A 22,952-nucleotide genomic window follows, 5' to 3' on the forward strand; every position below is an offset into this window, starting at 1 on the left:
TGGGGTAATATAAATGTGTCAAAGCCGTATCAAGACCTGTTAGCTGCATTCAGACAGATCTAACGCTTGCAGAAGTCTCCTAGTTACGGTTTCAGAGTATTGCATTTTTAGAGCCTTGGCCTATTTTAGCATTGTAACATGAGGAATCCTGTTAGAGAGACACCGGCTGCAGGTCTGAAATATTCTCTGTTAACACATCTGATACTTTGCACAACAGATTTAGATATTATTTAGATTTAGAAGAGGACACAACTCCTGAAATTCTCATTGTGATGTTGAATTGAGGTTATTTGGTAGCGAGGTGGAGTCTGATGTCCAGCGGGGTCTGTTCATCTGTGAAAAACAGGAGTTGATTCTAAGAGAAACTGGCAAGAGTAAACGTTCCCATCACTCATCCCCCTCATCTCCCATCTCCCCATCCCACTACCATCTTAAACTCCTTCACTGCCTCACCCCGAGGCCAAGCCCATCATGTGATGTGCAGCGCCACCGTCCCAGAAAGCGGGCCATCCAGGCCGCCCCCTTAGTGGAGACCTACATTAGCAAACAAAGACCACTCCTCGGCTCTTAACACAGGGCTCACTGCCTCTGACAAATTACACGTGTGTGCCTTCACAGTGGCCTTTACAATTTTATGTAACCATCTTCTAGCCCAATGCAAAATATGGTTGGTTACACTTTGTTAATTCCCCCAAAAGAACTGGTTTTGAATGAAGGAATTAGATTAGTGGAAAAATGTAATATATATTGATAACAGGCCATGATTTAATCAGATATGTCGACAGTAACATCATTATTACATAATTCTTGTCTTATGAAACATATTTGTCAGTAATGTGTCATTTCCTGTTTGGACAGAATACTAATAACTAATTATTACCTGATAGACATTTAATTACTACAGATTTATGTACACACAGAGCTAGATTAAGTCAGCATATTTCAGTCTTATCTCCATAAGAGTTTCTCATCTAATCCAACAGTTATTTTTCCCTTGGATAACATTAACCATCCATGTGTAATTAGACTGATTCTCATGTTTTATTCATATAAACTAGACTACACAATATCTGCCAATACTTAATCATGTGAAAAGATCAAATATTGGTCTGAGATAAGAGAATACCAACACAATCTTGATGTTTCCTAATAAACTGGACAGTGTTTTTTGTTCCCCTCTGCTGGTGGTGTGCTGAGAATAACAATTTACTTTCACTTGGCAAGAGGATGTAACACAGAAACTGCATTGTGATCATTTCAATCGGACAAACTGTTCTATGATCACTGCAGGAAATTATTTGGTAGGTGGCGGCCCATACATCAGAGCTTGCTGTAGATGAATTTTCATGCAACAAATATACACTGAATCAGTGACAGGGTGGTATCAACTGTCAACTACCACTTCCCAAGAAGACTCACTCCTGACAGATTGTGGTTAACTCCACTAATAAAATGTTGATTCGTCTTAGCTGGAGGGCACACGCTATTTCTAAACAACCTGACAGCTACAGAGAAACACTTTATGATCTTAATCCGCTAGTAGATTTTTAAGAATATTTTCCTGGTGTATTTCCAGGATCTTGTGAGATAAGATCTGGTGGTGGGGGTGACGCTGCTGACAGTTTCTAGCGTGTTGGGTGAGTTCCAGGTGAGAGTCCAAACAACAACAGCAGCAAACAGGTTCTCTCAGGTTGGAGATTATAGGCGTGTCACTAACAACAAAACCCGGCTAAATTCTGCTGTTTACTAAGTAATGTCACAATGTCGACGGGGAGCAACAGGGAGTTGGCTATCATAACAAAGAAGACAATAAAGAAGACATGGTTGTATGTCATGGAAGCCACATGAGCCCAACGTTAAAGTGAAAGTGTCGTCGGGACAATTGGCTACAGGGCAAAATACTATATGTTATTATATATTATTTTACCACTAGGGCAATGTGAGGAAATACTGTACACAATTACTGTAACTGTTTCAGCTACGTCAGCATAATCCCTCACATGTATCCACCTTGCCTGTAGTTGTTTTCCATTACAAAGACACACACAAGTGGTTCTGCCTTGTTCAGACTAATGCAGCTGTGACTGATGCCTCTGTTAATCCATTAACATACGTAATCTTTTCAACACATTTCTTGCCAGCTGCAGTGTGTCATACAGCTTTTATTCACACACAGATGTGGATTCACTAACATGAGCACTTGGCACAAGTAGGGATGCACCGATACCGAAAGCTTAAAAAGTTTTACACTTGTAACGCTTGCTAATTTTGAAGATTTCTTAAGTTGCTGGTGTACAATTTATTATTTTAATTACAAAGAACAATTAAATAAATTTACATTCACATCTATGTATTTATTGGTCAGGAAAGCAATGTTTAAGTCAAGCCTGATGTTGCCTTACACATAAAAGAATGATCCCAGTCACTTCCACACAGTGAGGCGCGGTACTCGGTATCAGCCAATAACCAAAGACCTGTACTAGGCTTGTCGCGGTAGTCGGTGTTAACCGGTGTTAAACGGTGGTCGGGACAACACCGATTACATTATGTACCCACCGCCGTTTTGCTTTTTTTTACAGAAATAAAACCCATTTAGTTAATTTTGGCATATCAGCGGCTTATTATCAGTACATAGTTGGATGCTACAAACTGAAAGTGAATGCATCTGCTCCATACAGAGTCTCCGCTCTGAGTAGCAGGGGCCTTTTTTGACGGGACGAAAGAGAGAGTTGACAGACCGAGAGATGGCGGAGGATTTGGTGTCGAAGCGAAAAGCAAACGCGCCTATTTGGCAATATTACAGATTTAAACCCAATGCTATAAGGGAACCGTAAAGTTAATGAGGTAATCGCCGCGAGGAGGACAGAGTGGTCACAGCTGGTGTGCACGGCGCAACGGCGTCAGGTAGACCCCTCCGGCCCCGCAGCAAAGGTCAGACCGGAGTGGCCAGACACACAGCCACCCGACAATAAAGATCAAAGTAAACGCGCTACACATATTGGCGTCATCTTTTCTTGTAAAATAGCCGGTGTAATCGGTATCACCGGTGTTGTCACAAGTTTATCAACCAGTGAGAAAATGTCCTCACCGTCACATCCCTACCAGGTACCGCTATTGTTATTGGGAAAGAAATAGTCGGATCGGTACATCCCTTGGCACAAGCAAGACCTGACAACAGCAACTGAGATCAATCAGGTCACTATCTGGTCAGCAAATACACTATCTGCAACATCAAATAATGACGAGGTGACAGGAGGTTCTGAACCATTTAAACATAAAATTGATATTTCCTTGAGGCTTATTGGGTGAATCATACTGTGCGCCTTTGCTTCCTCGATACTCATGTCCTCCTTGGGACGCAGAATACACTTCAGTGAAGGTAAAGCGCATGCTCATAAATATGATAATTTTGGTCAACAACTGCCAGTGTGGATGAATTATGTAGCTGGAAAAACTCTTCAGTGTCTGACTGTGGTCATTTCTTTATCAGACAGCTGCAGAATACAGCAGGAAACCACAGGAAACCCAATGATTTTATATGTTACAAAAGGCGGTCGCCACTGCTGCTGTGAGGCTATTTGGTTAATCACATGCAGCAGCAGCAGTTCGATCTGCTGAGCAGTCACACAGCTAAAGATGGCAGATTCATGGAGGCACAGACATTACTTGATTCTTCACTCACATAAAACACTGACCTATTTACTGTGCAGACTGACAGGCAAGCAGTCAGTGAGTGCACTGTCCCTGAGACAAGCAGCTCCTATTTCTGAAACACACATAGGCCAGTCTCTCGACATTATAAATCAACTCTGAGGCTATTTCAGCACACAAGGAAAAAAAAAAACATCACTAAGCGACCAATCTCTGTCACAAACGCAGCTGTAACACTGATCCACGATATGCTAATTTATCAGAAATTACAACCTCATTCTGCTTGGCTTGCTCCGGTAGGATGTGACGTTTTGACAGCGATATACAGTATGAATGCACAATTGTCTAAAAAAACACACAGAGACACACCGGCTCAACTTAAATAGTACCAAGGATGTTTTCACATTTCTCTTCCATAAAATATTAATCTATCCATGAAGAGCAGGCATTTTCTCTGCTCTTTCAAACATTAATGCAGAATTTGAATGGCTAACACAGGAAGAGGCTCTAATCTTGAGCCCGTAGCGGCCCAGTAATGGCCCCGCTGTGGGGGGAGGGCTCCATAAGCCCGGCTCTTCATGCCCCTGATTAGGACACGGCTCTCTGTTTGACTTGGCTTTAGCTTTGGCTGTGCTTCTTTGAAGGATGCTGATTACTTGGATGGGACGGACAGCTAGAGGACATTCAAAGGATAAGGAGGAAGAGGGGGGGAACACTCCAGAGCTGCAATATCATTGTTATCTCCTTTATCTCTGTGCTGTCCATATACTTTTACTGGTTTGGAAAAGTTGGCCCATTATACTGTTAACAAGAGCAGAGAAAGACAAGGCCAGTTCACTTGACATTCTCAGACACTTCACCCAGACATTAGAGCACCGGAGGCCGACGACACACAGATGTCAACATGTTAACGTTCCTCTCTCACATGGTCGGCCTCTCAAGGTCAAAATCAAACACACAAAGTCACAGTGCAGATGCTAACCCCCTTTAATTTCATATGAAGGTTGGGGGAGGAGGATTTCGGGTGTTATAGTTCAGTTCTGTCAAAAAGGACGGTCTTTGAAAGGGGAAATGGTCACAAGATCAAAACCTCATGTGGTCAACGAGGAAATCATCTAATCTAATTTTAGTTGATTCATTTTTAGTTCATAGAAAAATTTAACATATTTTGTTTGACTTGGGAACATAATGTTATGTGACTGAGCCTTGACACCTCATGGCTGTTAAAGGTCCGATATTATGCTCATTTTCAGGTTCATACTTGTATTTTGTGTTTCTACTAGAACATGTTTACATGCTGTAATGTTCAAAAATCCCTTTATTTTCCTCATACTGTTAGCCTGAATATGCCTGTATTTACCCTCTGGCTGAAACGCTCCGTTTTAGCGCATTTTGACGGAATTGCAACAGAATTGCATTGCTAGGCAACAGCTTGGGTCCATGTGTACTTCCTGTCAGCTGATGACATTCACATACACACTGCAACCAGGAATAAACTGAGACACATTTAGAATGTTTACGTTTAAAACCGTGTAATGGTCTAAATATTGTATATTCGTGACATCACGAATGGGCAGAAATCCTGACGGCTTGTTTCAAATGCAGAGTTTCTGAATACGGGCTGTGTGTATTTCCCTGTGGATTGAGTGTTTCGATACTTTCACAGTATTTATATAGGACTTAAGCCTGCTTTATCATAAAAAAAACATGAAATACTCACTTTTATATAATATGGGACCTTTAAGTTATTAAATAGATCTTTTTCCTGAAGATTTCTACAAGTTGAGTCCAGTCTCCCTGGGACATGTGGTCACATGGGCGTGTACCAGATTGTGCATTCAGTCACGGATCTGGAATTGATGAACGTAATCCAGACTTTTGCAGAATCGCCCAACATCAACATTGTTGTCTGGGGAGAGTTAGATGAGAACATTGATACCACTCTCATATCAGTATGGTAAATGTTAGCTTAGCTTAGCACAAAGACTGGAAACAGAGGGAAACAGCTAGCATGGCTCTACCTAAAGGTATCTAAATCCTCCTACCAGCACCTCTAAAGATCGCTGATTAACATGTTACATCTTGTTTGTTTAATCCGCAACATGTTTGCACGTATAAAGCTGTTAGATTAATGACTAAAAGAGCTGAAATGTGACATTGTGAAGCCGACACACACGTTGAACCTGGAATTTCCAAATCATCTAAATACAGCTGGCCACTGTTTTGATGTCTGCGACTTGCTCACTGTGATATAAAAATGTTTGACACATCAGCTTTTGTCTGACGAGGCTCCACCTCTCTGGTTCGGTCCCCCTCCTGCAAAAACTCTTTACTTTGCATACAGCTGCCAAGGTTTGGTTCAGGAAAGGGACAAGTCACAGCAATCTCATCAGTTTGCGTACACCAGGTGAGACGGGGTTGTGTGAGTTTATTCTCAACTCGACAACGGAGCATAAATCTTGTTGAGTTCACTAGAAGTTCCTGTCTCATATTTCAGTTTGTGGAAAAAATTTTGCAGCAATATTTGAGAGGCAAAAAACATCTATATACTGGGTAACAATAAATATGAACTCACTAACATATTAATGATGCTTGAGCAAGAGCTTGATAAAAGCTTCGTTACATATTCATAAATATTGATTCAGTTGTTGTCACCTTTCATAAAGCGGGAAATTGTTTGACAGTTGCGTCACAGCAGCAGAATCATGTGTTTCATTACTCAAAATCAAACTTTTTCTTCCGACTTCTATTTTTAGCTGATACACCGGCCTTGGGAGAAAGCCGCGGAAATGTTGAACATCTTTTAATCATGTTTCTATAAAAGGCTTGTACCCGTTCATAATACGCTAACTAGAGCGTGATTACACAATATTAAAAGCAAACCTAAATGGATGCAATAGTCCATTCACACTGACCTCCCACACTGCATCCCTCACAGATCTGAAACACTGTCGATTCACATCCTATCAAGGTTATTTTTACTAAGACAGAACACTCCACAGTGCGTAAACATCTCTAACCAGTGGTCTATTATTAGCCACCAGCCAGATGTCTCATCTTGTTTCAATTCATCGTGGCATTTTTATGAATGGATTGTGTAGAAAACACCCAGTGTTATTATAGCGTATGCATACTGGTGGATTTTTTCACTATATTTATATTATATATTAATGTTCTGTTTCCATACAAATGTCACAAACATTGCACAGCAATGAAAATGGGTCATACAGCAGTCACAAAACTTGATTTTTCTGTAGTGGATATAACAATGAAAGACAAATTGAACTCCACAGAACTAAATCCACCACATATCTCATGTGCAGTTTGAGTTGAGATGTCGTTTTTCCAGCAATCAAAATTCTAAATATTGACACTATATCTGACTTACTTACTATAACTAACCCTGTGCTCACAAGTTGTGGAGTAACATTTTAATATTCAAAACAAAGCAGTGAAAAACAGGTTAGTCTACACTCAAGATCTATTTATTCACCACAGCCTACGATCCACCATGACTCTCATTTTACCAGGCATCGTCCTCTCCCTACAGTACCTCCACCGCTGGGGAGGCTGGAGGGCTCGCTGTCATTTAATATTTAGTTAGGCTGAACAGACACACACACTTACACTACATGTCTTAAACCTGTCATGCTAGTTTTCTCATTTTCAACCGACTTTTGCATCTCAAAGTAATCATTTTGCTAGGTGTTTTCTGAGGTAATTTAATTAGCTGTGTGCGCACTTCTTTTTTGATAGTGACATGCCAGCAGCAGAATGTAAACAACATCAAATTAAAAAGCATGAAATAAAACCGTTGAACAGTCACAGCTGACGAACCTGCAGTGCACCGTGTTCTGACAGTTTGAGCTGCTCTCTCCGGATGAGTTACCGATAGAATAAAAGTGCTTTAAAGAGAGACACTTTACTCTGCCAGGTGGAAAACGTCCGTGAAAACGGACTAGCAGTAGTATAAATGTGCTTAAAAACATGGTGGCTCATTCTGTCAAGTAGACAAAAGCTATTAAAAACGTGACAGAATTAGCCACCTTATTTACACTACTGGTTGTCTGTTTTGAGAGATTATTCCTTCCTGGCAGAAAGGCCTACTTTTATTCAAAACACATTTCTATAACTGTTAGTTTATTCTGATAGACGGAGCCAATTTATCATATGAGTACATTATGATACCTTTTCCCTGACAGAATGAACACTATCTCACTTGACAGAATGCATTATTTTCAATCACATTTGATAGTAATATGAAGTCTTTTTGCGTTCATGTTCTACTCTTAACCTTACATTCAAGATTTCAGAGATGTAATAATGAAGTCAGGTCCACAATACAAATGGATGCAGATGTTTTTTATGGTTGCTGTTGGCTTCCAGTAACTTTATGTCAGCACCTCAAACAGCTTGAATACCTCTTTATGGCATCTTTCCTTCATTTGAAAGTTGGTCGTGGAGACTTACAGTTCAGGAAACAGCGGGAGAATCAAACAGAAGACATTGCAGTTATAAATCATGCATCTTGGACCACTAGGTCACATTGGGAACATTGGGGATGCCCAAAACCTTGAATACTTCATACAATTTTGAAATTCTAAGTAACCCACGCCCCATGTTGATGGCTGTAAACCATGAATACATGAATGGAATGAATACGCTGTAAGTAACGAGCCATACAACATATCAAAATGACAAGTAAGAGCCACCAACGGCTCCCTGTCCTTCACACTGACACATTCTCGGACAGAAATGTGAGCATCTCTAAGTTTCAAATATTACACTGTAGAATTTTTTGTTTCACGTCTTACCTTGAACTTGTACTTGTACGAACAGCGACTATCTTTGCTCTTTTACTGTAACTAGTCACTCTTCTTACTTCTTACAAAAGATGTGGTTTGAGTTACAGTAAGTTTGTGCCTAACAAAGATGTGAGCACCAAGAACAGGTAAGAATGCTCATCTCGTATTTTCCGCTTTAAGGTTCCAAAGTGTGTGTGTATGTTGTTGTTTTTTTGTGCATTAGTGTGGCATGGGGGGGGGGCATGTTTGAGTGCCAGCTGGAGGCAGAGAGGGGAGTGGATTCCCTCCTGCAATGCCAGCTGGTGCACCTGCTCTGAGTCCAGTTGAAAGGGTTAAAATGCACCCGTTCATATGTACATGCTGTCATTCTCTACGGTATTTTTCCCAGCAATGTATGCCAGTCACTTAATATATAGTTTTTGAGATTAAGTGTAATATCCTTCTGTGTGGCTGTGTATCATGTTTTACAACTATACTGCACATAATATCTTACTGTTGTGTCATAACTATTTCATTTTGATAATGTCTCCCCTGCCAAACCCATGTAGCTGCATTATGATTTTGCATAGACAAACATTGCCATGGGACTACTGTAATATTTGTGTCAACAAATGAATCAACTGAGAGGCAGTGCCACACACAGTAGTTGCACCTCCGTGCAGCCAAGAAAAGAAACTGAGTTCGTCGTAGTTTATTTGGACAGCAGCACCGCTCCGGATGAGCTTGAGCTCTAAAGGTGTTATTTGTTTGTGACAGATGAGTAATTTCCTTCTACCTGGAGTTACAAATCTTAGATCATGTGGTCATGACTACAGCTTTCCTATCATTTGGCACCAAAACTGTGCCTGTGCCAGTTGAAATGAAAGTCTCCCTAACCGTCTAATATAGATATTATAGCTGGAGCATATGTAAAGGTCTCACCTCTGTGCATACAAAACAGAATGAGGGCTGAAATGTGAGTTTATAACAATCAGAGCAAATCCGTCACTTTTTGAACCACATCTGAGGTTATCTGCAGTCTTTTTTCTCTCTCTAGCACCCTTCTGCAAACTCTCTACAAACTCTTGACCCAGCAGTGAAACTTGTTAATCTCTTAAACCCCCTGAACCTGTTTCCTCCTCTGCAACAATTCTTCATCTTTTTCTTCTCTGCAGTCTCTATCCATCTGGAACGTCTTCACGCATTGCATCATCTCATACTGTAAAGGCTTTTAACACCTCTTACTCTCCAGAATCTTTGAATCCACCCAAGACATCTCTCTGACTATCTTGAAGCCACATTTATGATTTGTGTTTGATACGTCAGAAAAAGTCACAGAGGGACTCTCTTTGTCGCAAAGTGCACAGAGAGACACATAAACACACATACAAACACACAGACAACCCTCTTCTAAGTAGCAACAGACATCAAGTAGGGAGATTACGAAGGGAGCTGTGTCAATGTGTCAGTGTGTGAGTGTTTCCTCTGTCTCTCTCCATCCATCTCTCTCGCTTACTCCCCCTCCCCGTTCTGAGACAAAATGGCCAGATGGCTTCCAATCCTACATGTTAATCCACAACACACAGACTGTAGCTCTGACACACCTACCACAGGACTACTGCTCTGCTTTAGACAGATATATGCCCTTAAACACACACACAAACACCCCACATGAGGCCACTACACATTGATAAACCGTCAACAAGCGTCCTAAAGGCTAACTGCACCGAACAATAGCAGCATAACTCATCCAGACTAAGTCCTCAACAGATGGAAGCATACTTGTATGTGTTGTGTGTCCCACTATCATATTTCAGGCAGCCCAGTTAGCCGGCTACAAGCCAAGATGAGGTTCTGTGTCTACTGCTTTTGTTAGCTGAGGTGAGGTAAGAGAAGCTGTGTGTGTTGGGTTACACCGGCCAGTGGAAAACAAGGGGAAGCCCAGAACTGCACACAGTAATAGCCATGGAGACATACAGGCAGATGTACTGAAAAAAAAGAAATGTTTCACATTGCTTCAGTGTACAATAAAGCTCTGATTGTATCATGTGCTGTCTATGATTATGTTAAAGAAAGGTGCTGGACAATTTATGCTTATATATGGTGGCAGATTTCATTTTGGTCACACAGGTCTGAACAGACGATCATATTAAAAACATCAATAAAACAAAGGAAAATGAAACATCTATTGGTACATTTATCCAAATTGCTAAGAGATAACAAGCCTGACAAATCAAGGTAGAATTAAACATTTATTTTGTTAACCAGGAAAAGCTATACCATCATTTATTACAGTGGACAAAAATACTGTAAATAACCATCTAAATGTGGATTTATAGATGTTTTTCTCTCCATGTTTCCTTCCCTTCAACCTTGAGAGGTTATTCCATATATAGGTGTTCACAGAAATGATATGATTAATAAAAATGGTTGTTTTGGTTTTGCAAGTTGATCATGACAAGGCTCAGTTGTGAAAACATTTGCATAGAAAGCCAAACCACAATAAGCTTTGCCTGCACAATCCATGTTTACACTATAAACAGGGTGCAGTTTTACTTTCATATTTAGTAATACAGCGCAGCATATGCACAACAGGGGTGTAAGAAAATATCGAATATCGCGATATTTTGTTTTCCGAGACGATATTGATTCTCAAAAACAGTTCAATAGTTCACATGAAAAGATTAATTCAGTCAATGCTTTATTTCATTTGTGTCGTTTCAGTGTATGTGTCCTCTCAAAGTAGTGCTATAATGCTGGATGTTACAGGGACTGTGGTAAATGCAAATCCCACTGTTCAGATTGCATGAAAAAGTCAACTTTTTTACACAGATTTTATGCATATGTTGGTGTCTTCTTTGTACTATAACAGTTTTCCTAAAATTAGATTTAAAAAATTGCAATATATCGTCTTGCTTACCGTATCGCAATATATCGCGATATATTGAACCGTAACCCCTGTATCATGATACGTATCGTATCGTCAGATTCTTGCCAATACACGGCCCTAATGCACAGTATATCAGACAGACCTGACACATTACCACCTTTTGACTGGCCTGTGAGCTTTCTTTGTAAATATAAAAATTGCATGAGGTGCCTGTAACCTACACAAAGGAAAAAGGCCTGTGTGAATACTGTGACCTGATGGTACAATATACAATATACAGAGCTATTAACTGTCCATGTGCCTGTAACAGACCTGTGTAGATAAAGGTGTGATGAATATATAATGCACAGCGTCTAAGACCTGGAGCGGCAGCCAATTACCCAGCAACGGTTTCACAGATCAGTGTGAACAGCAGGACGTATAAATACCAAACACTCTAATGGTATATCACAGCATCTCTGTCTGATTGTCTCTGACACACTGCATTAGATTACTATACTGTAGGCCTGGTGTCTTCTGCCAAGCCCAGAGCTGTGTAATGTGCTGTACTGGCACAAACTATTTTACGCACTGACAAAATTACCAATTATTTTCATGTAGAAATGACAGTTTAGATCATCGAATTATGTTATTGTTATATAAAGAGGGGCCATGGTGGCGGTGGTGGTGGTGGTGGTGGTTAGGGACACTAATGATTCCATAAAATAAAGATAGCAGTGGACACAATACAAACCCTTTGGGGGGGAACATAGTGAAAGGAGTGCAGTCATGGTGCCTCTACAGATAGATTAGTGCTGAATGGAAGGGCATGTATTACATCTATATCAATGTAACAGGCCAACGTTGAAAGGGAGCAGCACCTTCGGCATCCCTTCCCCCAATTCCCCTCTACTCATCTCCACCTCCCTCGATCACTGACATGACTCCCTCACATCCCTCCTTCACACGACAGCCAGACAACAGGTCTCCCATCAGGCCTTGCTTCTCACAGGATGACTGCGCTCCCTTGGAGATGTACCTCCCTCTTCGTAACACCACAATCTAAATGAGCAGAGGTGATGATGGGGAGACACATTCACTACTGTATCCTTTCCATCCATCCATCCATCCATCCATCCATCCGCCGCCACCACCACCGCTGGCAGTGGAAGAATCCGAGGCAGAATAGCTCAGCTTTCACAGGACCGGCCCCCACCCCCACTCCTCCGCTCCCCAATGAAGTCAGGTGACCAGATGTTGTATATCTCCCTGTCACTACAGCCGCCATGAAACTGCTACACACATCCATGTTAAAGCCAGGAGACAGCGGCACATCTCCTCTCTGCTCTCTCTCTCTCTCTTTCTCTCTCTCTGTGGTCATTGAAAGACATATTTGGAAATTTCTTCCTGAGAAACCCTCCCTAGAAAGGCCACAAGTGAGGCAGTGCAGAGATAACAAAAGAGCATCCATCAGCATAATAACCATCCATCACCCCCCTCCCTCCACCATCCACAGCATATACAGCTCTGATCCATCCGTCAGCCTCGGGTCTACAGACCCAAAATAGCATTGCTTCTTTTTTGTTCCAGTGTTGCCACTGCAGCTGCTGCATTTCTCCTAGACTGACACACACACACACACACGCATACATACACACAAGGCCTGCACAAACGCCTCCATTGATTCTAACACCTCCCCATCAATAAAGATGCTATTTGCGAGACACAAGGGAGTGCATACAGAGATGATGATGTGATGCAGGTGGGGGGTGGTGGGGGTATATGATCATACAAATACATCTCCAGCCCATCTGATGCAGGCATCCATTTCCATCTCGCCCTCACGGACAGACTGCTGATGAAACAGCTGCCTTCTTACCAGGGCAGAATGCAGAGTGGAAGAAAAAAGGCTACAAAGCACCCCTACATACACAGCCTCCCCCTCCTCTCCTCTCCTCTCCTCTCCTCCTTCCTCTACCTCTCCCCCCCCCCACCCCCCCCCCCCCCCTTCCACATCCCCTATTGCCATACACAGAGAGGGAATTACCTGAAATATGTCTTCACATTCTCTTGCTCAGTGTTTCGCCGTTGAGCCCGCAGCTCTGGTGGATTCATCGTCAGCCGCACAGTCCTAGTGACAGTTTAAAGGCAGGATTGCCATTCTCTTGTCAGACCAGTTCCTGACCCTAAAAGCAAGCTTGTTCGGCAGGCTGGATGCTTCACTGGCTGCTCACTGTTCCCTAGCCCATGATGTCATCCACCCTGCTTCGCTCATTGGCTGAGAGGCTGAATATTAATGCAGGAAGCGAGGTCTGGGGGAGGAGGCAGCCAACGGGCAGACAGAGTTGGTTTTCTGTTTAACAGAACAGACCTGCTGAGTGAGAAGACCAGGAGAGAGGGAGGGACTTTATATCCAGCTCAGGAGCTGCTCTTTGGCAAGGCAGTGATCTATCTCTTAATAGTACAGGGAGGCTGATCAAATGTGACGCAACAACTGCAACTTTATCAAGATTAGGCTTTGAGAAGTTGTTTTCTTTATGTGCAAAATTTGAACTGACAATGCCTTTAAAGGGCTGTGTTTGATGCACTGGTTCTATAGTCTCACGAGGTATAGAAGAATACAGCATGTAAGTAAGTAAATAGTAAAAATATAATAAAATATGATAATAATCTCTGCATTCTTTTATATTTTTCAAATGTATCGCAAACACCACCCAAACTTTCATGTATCTGCAGTAAATAAAAATACTGAAAAATACACATTTATTTCGTGAAAAAAAGGAGGAATCTTTCATTTGAAATGATTTTAGTCCTCAAAATAAATAGAGATAATAAACATCTGTTCATTCTGGCAATAGGTATACAGTTTTCTTTTTTTACAGATAGATGCTCCTGGTATCTACTTCTTAAGATGTTTAAGATTTCACAAACCACAAACAGAGACGTGACTAGTTTATGACAAGTCATGCTCATCACATAAATATTGATATGAAAGAAGGCTTCCTATCGCTATAAGGTAAACTATGACATATAGGATCATGGTGTTAGTCACTTCTAACAAAGGTATGCATGGTCTCCGCACTAATGTGCATTTCTGGCAAAATTATGTTGGTGTGATGTTGTTAATTTACAGTAATGCTACATTTTTGCCCTACTGTATATCTGTCTATATCTATATCTATATTTATATAGATATAGATATAGATATATTTTACTGGCTTGACAAGCAGCTCAAATAAAGTGTCTGATAAAATGCTTAATTTACAGTTTTGTGTGGACTCTTCAGTTTTCACACTTTCTTTTTTTAATTTTTATCAGGGCTGGTTTGCACATTTGGAAATGATACAACAATTTAAACCAAGAACGTTATCAAACACCTACAGATTTATTTTTTCAGTGTAAAAAGTGTCTCTGGGTTCATGAGCAGGCGGAGACGACAACCAAAAGACTCACTGCATTTGCCCTAATTTGCCTATGATGTCATCTTTTTCCTCTATCTCACCTGCTATTGGCTGACTGGCACAGCATCTGCTCAGTCTCATGGCTAGTGCTTCAAGCCCAAGGTGGAGGCCTCTATCTGAGGCTCTGAGGCTCTGTGAATCATGGCTGGTTGTCCTGACAACCCCTGTAATGTCGATTCCTCGTCGGAGAGTAATATGGCTGTTCTGTGACAGTGTTCACTCAGATGGAGAACCTGCTGATAATGAGAACACAGTGTCCCTTATAATCTTTTACTCACATCTGAAGGATTTTTTTTTTTTTTTTAAATAAATTGCAATTATATTTTCTGAGAAACCCCAGGAAAAAATTTAAATAATGTGGATTATAGAATACACTAAATGATGGTAAATGTCTGAATCTTTTCTGACACTACAAGTTTTTCTCCAGCTTTGTAGGCACACAAGTGTTGCAATAGCGAGACCTGGTTAAACCCTGCCAATGCAGACACGGAAGAGAAATGCAAATGTGAATTTAGTTCAGCAGTGCCACGCAGAGAAGGGGTTTTGCTCTGACTCCTGACAGCAGACACTAAGGATCACTGTACACAGATGCAGCGAGGCACAGTTGATACAGAAAAGTGTCAAAATGCTTCTAAATCTGAGACAACAGCACTACAAAGCCTTTAAAGCATGACAACATTTGGATGATATTGGCCTCTTCGATGTTATCAGTTCTATTCAGATCTCTTTTTTTTTTTTTTTTTTTTAAACTTTTTTACAATCTAATACTCCCATCAGTTTAAGACAGCAACAACAACTACTTAATTAATTTTCCATGCTCATGACTTCCGCTCATGTGACTGTAATGTAATGTATAAATAGTCAGCGTCACGGTGGGGCTATACCCCAGCAGGCGTTTGGCTGACGGAGGGGAAATACCGTGGACAGGTCAGCTGTCCATCACAGGCCCAACACATGGACACTCTCAAACATATGACCATTTCAGGGTCACCGTTGACCAAGTCCACTGACCTTTGGATTCAAGAGAAACCCACACAGACACAGAAACATGCAGAACCCTACAAGAGGAGATGAGGAGACGGGCTAGGGCTGCACAACGAATATTAATCGCGATCACGATTTTAGCTTCCCACAATTAATTGAACATGATCGCCTGCGAAACTGGTGTTTAAAATGTGTTTTCTGCTCAAAGAAAACTCTGCTGCATATCAAATCAAGCTTTTCCTAAACTAACAGCAAGCCACCAGCCGGTGATCAAGATGTTTTGGCTTCACTTTTGGGTATAGATATTATCTATACAACCAATGTGTTTATGGTTAAATTGAGGGCTGAAATTGTTTATCTAGCCTCTTAATGTTGCTAATTTTGCTCTAGAAGTGCACCAGATTAAAGAATTTAACTATAAAAATGTAAGGGGTAGGGTAAATATTTTCGTATTTTTTTATATTGCAATATATTTAGCAGAAAAAAATATATTGCAATGCCAGTTTTTTCCAACATCGTGCAGCCCTAAGTTATACATTAGCAGGACGCACAGCATGGAAGTGAAAACAGTGCTCTGTTTATTTTAATGTGAAAGTGCAATACAAATATGTTGTCGCTAAAATGAATGAATAATTGTGGGAAATAATCGTGATAACAATAATGATCAAAATAGAAGTGATTATCATTCTGGCCATAATCGTGCAGCCCTAGACCGGGCTTGATCAATCCAAGTCTTTTGTATTCTTAAAATATACGAATTTCTTTTGTTTTTGTTTCTTGAACCAATGCAACCACAGCTTTGTGCTCTTGGCCAACTGTGTTTATGCCATCCACTACAGAGTGAATGTCATGGTATAATGAGTTATATAAAGGGCTGTAGTTCACTAATTGTAACACATCTGTTGCTGTGAGTATTTCATGTCAGCCTCCTTCGGCCAATCAATAGGATTGGCCCTAACATTTATGGAGCACTGGCCAGAATCTGGACCACAACCAACAAAGAAATCCCATACAACCACATAACCACTTACTTGAATGACTGCACCGACGTAGGCTCCAAATTATGCTTAAGTCCCTCTCTAACCTTTCATTTTGTAGATTCAAGTAGATTTAGCAGGTGAAGTGAACAAAGGATTATGCGTTTCACCTGGATTAACGCTGTGAGTCCGCCCAAGGAGAAGAACAGGTATTTTGTACTCTGAAAGAAACAAACCGGGATGCAACAGTTATTAGAAAGGTCACTTTCTAACACAGCCAGTGTGTGTCCTTTCACAGCCATGTGTGTTGTTGTCGTGTCCTTTCAAAGTACTGAACCCATACCTGCTCCGTCATTGAACATCACCATAGATAAGAATGCATAAAATGTTTTAATTAAAGACCTACAACACACAGTATCCCCCTCTAGTTCTGTCTTAAACACTATCAGTTCCAGCAGCTGCATAAATCCTGATGCAATATTTTCTCCATTCCACACTCCACACGCTAAATATGTGACATTTACTCATAAACTTAGCCGAGTAATACTCAAGGCAGATCATTTTCCTAACGCGTGGCGCTGAAAGCTCAGATCAGGAGCTGACAGGACAACCTGCAGCTGCAGCGAAGAGGAGCATGATTTACTAGTATCCATAGGCTGCTGTGAGTGATCAGGTTTATATAATGAATCCTATAAATATCCTCGGAGGCAGAGCACATCTCTGTGGTGACATTTTGTAATAAGCCCCATCTGGAATTTACTAGTGTTGTGGGCAGAGTCTGGAAAATTGCTTTGAAAATGAAATCTGTATAACCTATTATGTATAACCGACATATATCCTGACTAATAATCTAATAACATAATCAGGTAGGTTCCTAAAAAACAGTCTTATAATCTCTTTATAAGCATCTGAATTTCCCGTTACCTGCCTGTAATTTTAAAGTTTCAGACTTGTTATTTTACTGCAACCCATAATTTAATGAATTCATTCAACATTGAAATAATTTACTTTTTAATAAAACATATTTTCTTCAATGTGGCATCTAGATTTTTCGCAGAAAATGCCAGACAAAGTGTCTATTGTTACATGAGAATTATGTAAAGGGAAAGTAAAGAAAATACGTATCAAGTCTAGTCTAGACTAGTATTGAACGGGTTGTCATTAAATCTTGTACAGATATTCATGGTCCCCTGCATAGATGAATCCTACTGACTTTGGTGACCTCCTGACTTTTCCTCTATAGCGCCATCATGAGATTGACATTTTTGTTTTATACTGAAATCTCTCAACAATTATTTGATGGATTACTTGGTGTCAAGAAGATAAATCCTCAAAAAAATCCCTTCTAGATCCTTGACTTTTTGTCTGGTGCCACAAAACACCACTGCATATAAGTACAGCCCCACAGAGCTGCTAGCATGGCTGGAGACTCTTAGTCTTGTTTGTATCTACTTTGTAACTTATGTACAAAGATTTGTGCATGTTTTATTGGTTCTTTGGTTTTTAGAATATGTTTGCCTTCTAGGGAAAAGGAAATATCATGCATTGCTGTAGTGTGATCGACCCGTTTTCTCATTTATGGCAGTGAAGCTTTGCAATCCAGTTCAATCTATTTCATCTGAGACAGAACTCTGGTTTACAGTACCAACCTGGCAGGGCCAGCCATAAATCCCATCAACTGAAACATCATATAATTTATAATCTAATACATTTTATTTGCAATTTTGCAGTATGAATGTGACATTTCATCACTGTTCTTCTTGTGTGTGTGTGTGTGTGTGTGTGTGTGTGTGTATTTCCTGATTATCCTTCCTCATCAGTCCAAGAAGAATGCATCATTGTGCAAAATGGAAGGAAGAAATTCGAGATGATAGGTTCTTTGGTCTTGAATCAAATAATCACAGCACTGGTCAATCACTATTGTATAAACCATATCAAATTATGGTTTGGATTATCATATTATGGCAGAGCTCAATGTGCCTTGGGAGCAGAGGTAGAGGGAAGCTTCAGAGAGACGCGCAAGCCTCGCAGGAAATGATGATATATGAGAGGAGATGAAGTGAGAGGGTGAATCCCACTGAACTAAACTTCAGCTATGGGGATCGATAAAATCTCTCACCTTTGCCTGAAAATATATCTTGTGATAACAACTGTGCAATTTTCTTTTAGTCAATGCTGACATCAGGTTGTGCAATTTAGGAAAGCAAACTGTCAAGGTTGTTTACTGCTGGTTTCAAGCCGCAAGTGCTCCTGTTTCTTTGGCTAAATTCAAGAATGAACTTGACGCTTGTTTGAACTGTGGTTTACTATGATGAAGCAGGTCTATCGTCTGAAGTGTGCAAGTTATATTGATAAATAACAGAGGATATTTGCAATGAAATAGCAGTAATATTCCCAAAATCAAGCACATTTACATTGAGTTTTTCAGCATAAACAAAAACCTAAACTGAATGATTTTATAGTACTTTTTACAATCAAAATGTTGTGTTTAAAAGACAATATATTGCACAAATGCTCCACCAACAAAAAGCATATGCAGCATTATAGAGTATTGCTCTAAGTGTGCTGATGTCAGTGGATAAATCAGAAGAGAGACGGCTGGTATGGACAGTGTAATAAATGCTCTTCATTTTACCACATCAGATTAACTTCTGTAAGCCCTCCACTGGTAACTTGGCATGTAAAAGATAATGGGTCACGCTCATCCATGCTATACAGCTACATTCATACTTTTTGTGTGCACTGGCACAGCAGAGATTACCCCCCAAAGGAATATAATTGAGGTTAGTAGGCCTCTATCCTGCTGATGATGGGTAACCTATTGATAGGTTAGCTGCGGTACAAGAGCTCATTAAGCGTATTCACCATTTTTCAGAGTGAAAAAACAGTAATGTAAGCGCCGACAGCTGAGCGCAGTAATTACAGATTACAGCGTGGTTTAATGTTGCGCACTTAACACCTTGGCTGTTTTGCCAAGATTTTAAATGTAGGCTACGTTACACGTTGCAACCTGCTTACTCAGGGAGCATTTTGCTACCATGTGTTTTGGATCATGACTGCTAGTTTGTGCCATCAAACACAGGTCCTTCATCACATTGTTAATCTGTGGTTTTCCACATTGGGGTGGTGCCTGTGGACGGGGGTTTTATTGACATTTTGCAGTATCATAGTCTGCTGTGTGTGATGGCTGTGATGTGTTTGATGTGATCTGAGCATAGTTGCAGTAAATCTAATACATGACGGCCTGTGATGCTAAACCAATTTGAGAGATTTGTGCTGATGAAATCCGGTGATATCAAAACTATTTTATTTGCACTCAGGGTAGCATCACATACTGGAGGAAACTCATTCATTTCCTAGTGAAATATATCTATTCTATCCTATATCTATCACCACAGCTGTCCAGGGAAATGATTCACATTGTAGAAATGCGGCATTACAACTACAATTCAAAACTCCTCCTTTGTTTTCATTCCTCTAAAGTGATGTTAAGTCTCATCCAGCTGTTAAACTTTCCCCATTCAACATGCTATAACCTCTGGATTGTAACACAGTCTGGTAAATCCGTTCTTAAAGAGGGATTAGGGGATTTTCATTATGACATTTTGTGTGACAGTGAAATCTACAATATACAAATCCATCTTATACTTACATTATCTTTGGCTTTAAAATGAGGGAAGGGAGCACCACACTGTTATTATTGTGTGAAACAAAGTTGTTGGGGGCTGGCAATATACATTTAAGACAAATTTAAGCAAATATGTCAGGTATAAGACATGCTGGTTAAAGGTGCAGTGTGTAGGATTTGGCATCTAGTAATACTGCATTTATACTGTACATTCAAGAAATATTCTTATTTATTTCTTATTTATACCATTCTGGCATTTATATTTAACACACTTAATGGATCCCGCTTCTCAGCATTTTGTATTTACTTTTTTGCACTGTGGTAGGTATAACCAAAAATATGAAATATGTACAAGTATTGCCTTAAGATGTGCGGTATGCACGTCTTAAGGCAATACTTGTACATATTTCATATTTTTTATATTCTCATTTTCTTATTGTTAATTTTAGTACTTATATTTCTGTATCTATATTTTGTTTATATTGTAGCATTATGTAAACATTGTAGCATTATGTAAACATTGTAGCATTATGTACATAATTTACATGTTACATGTTTCTATTTTCTTACATTTCTTATGTTTATACAAGAGCAACTGTAGCACCCCAATTTCCCCTCGGGGATCAATAAAGTATATCTGATTCTGATTCTGATTCTGATTACAACCAACTGAAACTCATCCCGTGTGCCAAGCGTGTAGGAGAACTACAGTGGCCGACGCGAAAACGCGAATGGCCCTTTTGGTTTGTCCGTTCTGGGCGACTGTAGAAACATGGCAGCCGGCTCCATGAAGAGGACTCGCTCCATATATAGATATAAACGGCTCATTCTAAGGTAACGAAAACACAATGTTTCTTATGTTCAGGTGATTATATACCAAAAAATATTATATTCCAATTTCCGCCGATAGCTACCCCAGAATACTAAATCCTTTAAATATGAATCTATTAATTCATTTGAAATGCTGTTTACCAAACAGCTGAGTGTAACAATCAGGGAGGCTAACATCATTTTGTAAGTAATAAAATAAAACATGAAAAATGACCTGCCTAAAGGCCACCATAGCATCTTTTAGGAATTGTGTTTATATTCCTACTGTAGGATGTCACACAAGCCAGTAAACGTTGATATATTTTATATACAGGGCTATGAATAACAATGATACAAATAAACAACTGTGGTTCTGTATTATTTGAGTTCCAGAAAAGCACTATATAGGTTGAATTTATTATTATTATTATTATTAATGTTAGTGCAGCATAACAACACAGGTACATCATTCAGTGAAGCAGCGTGAAATCACACAATTTGGAACAATTTGCAAGGACAGCAGCTCTGCTGCTGCTAAGAAGATGCTCAGAGACACACCTCTGAATGTAAAACAGCGGGTAGGGGTCTCTGGGGGTTAGAGAGAGGGGGTTTGTGTGTGTCTGAGTTATTATTCAGTTGTTATTATGAAAAGGATAGGCCAGTGGTCAGTGGTAAGGGCAGCAGTAGCACAATCCAACATCCTCCGACACAATTTTTATGTCTCAAAAAATCCTGTACGCACACTTTGCATAAAACCACAGAGCATCCATATTCACTTCACCTTTGCTGGCATGTTTGTGTTGACATACACCCTGCTTTACTCTCCCTGTCCTCAATCAAGCCTTGTGTCAATATTAATTAGTGCATGACAGGAGCACCTATCGGCTCTCAGAGAGCAGCACAACACTCCTATCCATGACAACAGTGGTCTGAACAAGCCCCTCCCCCTGACAGCTGGCTCATTGTGTGCTGTGGATCTGAAGCGGCCTTGTTTCCCTTTGCTTGGACAGTTCAATAACTAATCTCAATGCAGCCAGCAGCATGTAGCTTTGAAAATGAGGAGGGCAGGCCCGATGGAAAGTCATAATCTGCTTGTCGGCGGCGTGTCAGGCAACTGGGAGGTTACCTTGTCAGTTCACATAAGGTTTCGTAGACGGGTCAGAAAAAGGAGAACACACCTTGGTTGCACAGAAGAGTTAGAAAAGACTGATAGGTTCAAACCTGTTTTGCAGGTAGTCTGTATGTTTTCTCTTGAGTACTTATATGTCCTCATGATTTTTGAACACCTTTCTGTTTAGTTATTAAAATGTATTCAGCCAATAGCTCTGCACAGGTCTCAGGGAGCACATTATTAACCTACTTTGCCTAATTTAACTTTGAATATTTACCACGTTGATTTAATTTCTTCTTTTGTCCTCTGCAGAATAATTTGCTTTGGAATCAAGTTAGTTATATCAAAGGTTGTCGCAGCACGTTTTGCAATTATTCTTCCCAAGATTGCAAATGACATTTTGATCCGTCATTTTAACCTCCCCCCACAGTAATGAAATTGAGAAAGGGCAGCCGTAGTTGCTCCATCCTTCAGTTCATTCATCTATCTGCCACATCTCAGACACACAGTTTTGACTAAGCTCAGTGGGGATGATGCAGGTCAACAAAGCTATATTCATTAGCTCAAGCAAGGCACCGTATCCACTCCCTTCGGTTCAGTGTATGAAGGATATACTGTATGATCTGTGACTCTGAAAACCTTTCAGTGGGTATAAACAGAACTTCTCTGTCTTTTTA

General features: G+C 40.3%; 1 protein-coding gene across 3 annotated transcripts in view; it reads right to left on the reverse strand.

Moving 5' to 3' along the window:
- Positions 1 to 13,637, reverse strand: part of LOC119476106 (serine/threonine-protein kinase PAK 3) — a 28,623-nt gene extending 14,986 nt beyond the window's left edge. Inside the window, exon 1 of one of the 3 annotated variants that reach the window (XM_037749314.1) lies at positions 13,352 to 13,637. The gene's annotated coding sequence lies outside the window, so the exon portion shown is untranslated. The remainder of the gene's footprint in view (positions 1 to 13,351) is intronic. The other 2 variants (XM_037749317.1, XM_037749316.1) reach the window with 2 other exon arrangements.
- Positions 13,638 to 22,952: the final 9,315 nt, after the last annotated feature.

The sequence above is a fragment of the Sebastes umbrosus genome, chromosome 17 (genome assembly GCF_015220745.1).
Source record: "Sebastes umbrosus isolate fSebUmb1 chromosome 17, fSebUmb1.pri, whole genome shotgun sequence".
NCBI classification, from domain to species: Eukaryota; Metazoa; Chordata; class Actinopteri; order Perciformes; family Sebastidae; genus Sebastes; species Sebastes umbrosus.